The following is a 6,017-nucleotide window of genomic DNA, read 5'->3' on the forward strand; positions in this document are numbered from 1 at the left end:
TGCCCTCGTTGTTGTTCTGTGACACATGGAGAGTCAGTGGTACCTGTACTTTTTACCTCAGTCTCCTGAGACCCAAAGCCTATATTAGCCTGCAGCCCTGGTATTTTATGGTAATGAAGCATTATTTATTTTTTGAGTTTTTATACATTTTATTTTTTATCTTAATTTTTATTGGAGTACAGTTGATTTAAAATAGTTTCAATACAATTTATATCACAAATAAATATACAAACAAAAAAAAAGGAGATGGTAGTAACTTACTGGTGGATTAAAAATTTTTTCAGTCCTTAAACATCAAATACCCAGATGTCCCAAACTTCAGTGAAAGATGATGGAGCCTATATTATCATTTTTAAAATTTATTAGAGAGTTTGAAACAGTTAAGTGCAAAATTGTGAATAAAAATTTCCTTCTCATCAATCCCAAGTAAATATGACTGTATCATGGTTTTCCCTTAGGATACAAGTCTGACACTTCCCTACACTCTTTTCTTATTCCTTTCAAAAAGTACAAGAATGTGTTTTTAGAAGAAGCCTTTGAACAAGGAGGAACAAATATCAAAAGCCCTGTTCTTTGTGTTTCTTACCAAATCTGTCAACGGCCTCTGTCAGTTTCTGAGTGTGGAGGAGAAACTTCCTGAAATAAAAACAGGATTTCACACTCCACAAAGCAAGGTGGAAGAATACAAATAATACAGAACCTTTAGATATATGGAAACAACCTTCCAGATATGTCAAGAAATTCCCCCCAAAAGTTGGTACTATGAAAAAAGTGCTGTTACCAAATGAGAAAACATCCCATTGTTTTCTGAGATGTATTACACAGTGGGTAAAATGCACTAGAAGAAAAAAAAAATAGGATCGTGCCTAGTAAAAATAAAAAGCAGTAACAGAAAGTTTTATTTTTTGTTTGGTTTCCCCTGTTTCTTGATAATACCATGACTGGCACAGGGAAAATAATGTCGTTGCCCAAAACAAGGGCAAAGCGGTAATAATGAGAATTAGCAGAAAAATAAATAAGTTCTGACATTCCCATCAATTATAATGCATATCTTAAGCAATTGTGAGTTTATATTTTTAAGATACTTGATTAGTTCTTCCTAAGTGAAAACTATTTTTATGTGAAGTATTCTAAAGAAGCTTCCAAATTATGAGGTAAATAGAGTGTTTTACTAAATACATATAAGGACTATAAATACATATATGATGTATACCTGTAAATACATATATAGACTAAACTATGTACTCGTTAAATAAATGTTGGTAAAAATCTCTAAGTGGTAACTAGATCATTAGTCATACAACTATTGATTAGAAATAAAAAGTTAATATTTTAGTTTTGTTTTTCAAATTTTAGCCTACCTTTCACCTAAACTTCTTATAGGTAATAACAATTGTATACTTATTAATTATACAGTTTTGACAGGAAATGGAAATGATAATGACAGAGGAGGATAGTTTTGAACAAAATCACTCTTTAATGAACTAGAAATTTTGGGAGAAAAGTAGGACTAGGGCTTACTAGGAGATTCTAAGGACAAAACGAACAGAAAATATGCTGCTGTTGTTTTTCTAGATGAAACAAGTGAATTCAGTATGATAAAGGAAATTGGCTTCTGTTTTAGAGGAGCTTAGTTCCGTAAGAGTTCACTGGTAGATGCCTGGAAACACTGTAATTTGAGATAGAACATGACACCATGTGTGGAGAACTTTAGATTTTTCTCTTACTGAGTTAAAAGTTATAAAGTGAAAAAAATCCAAATAGTGGATGATGTTTTACCAAAATATTAATTATTCCAGTAAATTCACTATATATATTGCTCTGAACAATGTTTCCCTAAACATTAATTCTTCAGTCAAATATTTAATTCTTTTTCCCCAAAGGGGATTTGTCTATTTTCTTAAAGTGAGTTTGGATTAGCAGAATCACCTCTGCCGACTCTCATCGGCCACTCTGCCTGGATGCAGTGTCTCCACTGGGGCGGAGGTCAAGGCTGGAGACAACTGCGTGCTCCTCCTGAAGGCTGCCTTGCCTTTTTAGGGTATGAGGGTCTCTCTGTGTTTAGGATAACATGATTGACAGCTCCGTTCCAGCTCCAATTAGCACCCTATAATTTATTAGCTTCTGCTTTCAGATTATGCGTTAACTTTACAAATATTCCAACCATGGAAACAGCAGCTATCAAGTGTCTCTTTCCTGATCCAGCCCTCTGGGGCTGGAGTGAAATACAAGGAAAGAGTGATACAGTTGGTCTGTCAAGTGAGAATAATCATTTGTGTCTGTGTCTGTCTGAGGGCATGGGGTCTCTGATTTCTCTTTAGGCCTGCATTAGTGATGTGTGTATTGGTAGATAAATAGATTTTATCATGTGTGCGTATATGGTATTTGTAGATACACAGATTCTATCGTGTGAGTGTGTGTATGTGGTATTTGTAGATAAACAAATTCTATCGTGTGGATCCTGTATTTGTATTATGAATTTCATTTATTTATGGGACAGGAAGTAGAACTGGTAATGAGGAAATATGAAATTTATGTTTGCTTTACCCTGTTGTTTGTTAAAAACATCAATTACGTGCAGAGAGCAACTGTAGTAATGACAGTGCCTTTAGGATGCTTTTTCCTTAACTCCAGATTTTAGAAATATGTAACAAATAATGAATGATGATAAATCCTAAAACTCTTGCAAGGAAGAAGGGAATATAGAGAGCAAAGACTTTCACAGGTATAATCAAAACAGGAATTATCTGCATGCAAATGATCTACAGATTGTGAAAGCAATTTTATAAAGAAATCTTAGGTTTTCTGGTTTCGTTTAAAGTCTTTTCAAATATCTTTCCATTTTTCCTCCATGCTTTGATACCTGATGAGTTATGTTTAAAAATGCAGCTTATGGAAATGGCATTCATATGGAAAGCAGCTTAAGTTTTACTTTAAAAAATCTCCTCCAACTCTGAAGTAACCAATCACTAAGTGTTAAAAAAAAAAAAAAAAAGCTTGTTTATTTTGACAGAAGGGATATGGGTGCCTGCATATAAGCACAGGGTTTATGAGTCTAAGTATTAATAAGTGGGAGGTTAAAATTACCTTACGAGTTGTGTCTCCCAGTTTGAAAGGGCACAGAAATGCAGTACTTACCCAGGAAGAGTGGCCAAGGAAGCTTCGAGTCAGGCAGTCTGCGTTCCCAACACCCACCACCTCTGCCCTCCCTCCCATCCAGGCCTGAATCAATCTTAAGTCATTGCTAGAATTTGCCACGCATTGAAATAGAACTTCAAAGGGGAAATGAGACAAGACGGCAACTCCTATTAAACCAGAGGAGTAGAACAGATAGAGTTCCCTGCAGTTGGGTGACTGAGTTCTCAGCCAGAGGGCAATCGGCAACAGGATTACTTGGTAGCGGAGAGCTGTCTCTCCCCTTTTCGTCGCCTCTCCCTCAGCGGAGGCCAAGTGCAAAGGGAAAACCGTGGGTAAGGAGGGCACTGGTGCCAACTGGGATGATTAGAGGAGAATCTCATCTCCCTGAGACCCCCAACCGGGTATAATATATGCAGATACATCATGGTTACCTTTCTCATGTCATCCCTCCTTTCCTTCAATGTCTTTTTTTCAGCTACTAGGGCCTCCTCTAGTCTCATGGTTTCACGAATACTAGCAAGACAAGCATGAGAATTCATCCTTTACATGACCTGGTAGGCCTACAAGAATGTTGAAAAAATGTCAGTTAGGGCTACGAATTCACCAAAGTTCCCTCTGAAACTATTACGCAGATCTGAACGATGGGAGTCCCAGGGCTTCTTGCGTTTCTACTTCGGGAACGTAAAACATGGAGGGAAGCGCTCTGCTCTGCATGTTCCACGCGCCAGGTCACTGGAGCCCTGCTCGGCAGTCTGGAAGGTCTGTTTAGGACTGCCCCGAAGGCCAGTTCCAGTGAATGAGTCTCCTCACCAGCAACCTGATATTCAGGTCAGATGCAGCTCAGGAGAGAGGCTTCAATAATCAGAACCTCGTGGCTGAGAAAAGGCTCCCTGTGGGTTCTGATCAGAGATCTTGAGTGCTAACATAGGTGGAGCTCAGGGAAAGCTTCTGAGAGAGGGAAGAGACTACTAGGAAAAGATGTCCAGCAGAGAACACACTTGCTATCTTCATCTGTACACTCATTGGCAAGTTTTTAAAAGTGCGCTGAAAGGGAATGCATTTTATTTATGCTTGTATACACTGGTGATCCATGCCAATGGAACATGGATTTAAAAAATCACAGAGAAGTCCAAAGTTAATTTTAGTTATTGCTTCAGTGTCCAAACCTCAGACTAACATGCTTAACACAACTTGGTTAGTTTGGGTGTGAAGAGCTTCAGAGCAAAGAAGGCTAAAAATACTGAAATGAATTAATAAGAGATGCAATAATAAGTCCTTCCTAGCGATGAATGGAACTCTGCATCTGGTTGCATGGTCTGCAGGTGGGAGTCTGGACAATATCCTGTGATACTTCCTTTAAGACCTGGGATTCTATACATTCTAGAATGCCAGTCTTTGCTGCCCTGCCTCTTTTCTCTTCTTTATTCATCTTCTGTGGAGGAGAAAGCAAGCCCAAAGTCAGAAGTGGATCAGCAGTTAGTGTTGTGGGTAACAGTGCAGTCTCTGCCCCCTGGATGCCTGGGTTGGTTTCCTGGCTCTGCCACTTACTAGCTATGTGACTGGGCAGATTACTCCTCCTCTGTGAGCCTCTGTGGTAATAAGTACCACACAGAAATGTTGTGAGGTTGAATTAACCTATATATAAAGCCCTCAGACCCGTGCCTGGAAAAATGATAAACAATTAATATTTGTTATTGCTATATACAATGCATGGAGAAGGCAATGGCAACCCACTCCAGTACTCTTGCCTGGAAAATCCCATGGACGGAGGAGCCTGGTAGGCTGCAGTCCATGGGGTCGCTAAGAGTTGGACACGACTGAGCAACTTCACCTTCACTTTTCTCTTTACATGCACTGGAGAAGGAAATGGCAACCTACTCCAGCATTCTTGTGTGGAGAATCCCAGGGATGACGGAGCCTGGTGGGCTGCCGTCTATGGGGTCGCACAGAGTCAGACACGACTGAAGAGACTTAGCATAGCATACCATAGCATATACAATGCAATTATTATTAGTTATTACTGACTGCTATCACATCTGGGGAAATATAATCATATAGTACCTTCCATCTGAGCAAAACCAGTAGCAGGTTCTTTAATGATCACAGTCTACTTAACAGGTACCAAAATGACAGAAAGAAGAGATGGGTAACTCTGCTAAGCCATGCTCTGAATAAGGTCCCCTAACTGCACCCAACTCTTGAGAATATTATCCAAGATAAATGGTATTTGCCTCTTGTGTTATAATGAAGGAGGAGGAGAATCCCCATGGGCAGAGGAGCCTGGCGGGCTACAGGCCATGGGGTTGCAAAAAATCAGACACATTATAATGAAGATCAAGATTTGAATTAATATTTTATGCTTTAACAGCCTTCAAGGGCAATTTGGGAACAACATTAACTCTCTCTCTTTAGGGAAATAACTTTGGCATCAAGGGAACATAAAACCATTAAGTTCTTAATAAATTCTTTTTTTTTTCTGGCCTAGTTGTACGTTTGGTTTCTTAGCCTAGCTGATCAAAGTATAAAACAACCAAGATTTCAAAAACATTTTTAAACTGAGTACTTTACTATCTTAAGAGTGTGGAATCTAAGAAGTAACAATAATTCTCTTTTGGAGAATAATGTGTGTATCTGACTGATGCACAATGGTGCACAAGCCAGTTTTCCTATGCATCTCTTTTACTTGATGAAGGCTATCAGGTAACCTGGGCTTCCTTGGGCCATGATTTTCTCATTTATGAAACAAGGTGAGAATACCTAACTTCTCCATCTCCAAGGTTGATACAAGGTGGATTGGAGTTCTCAGATTTCATGGCATGGCAAACACTTTGGAAAACCAAAAATACTTATACAAAGTGAATTTACTTACTGACATCAGG

The sequence above is a fragment of the Bos mutus genome, chromosome 9 (assembly GCF_027580195.1).
Source record: "Bos mutus isolate GX-2022 chromosome 9, NWIPB_WYAK_1.1, whole genome shotgun sequence".
NCBI classification, from domain to species: domain Eukaryota; kingdom Metazoa; phylum Chordata; class Mammalia; order Artiodactyla; family Bovidae; genus Bos; species Bos mutus.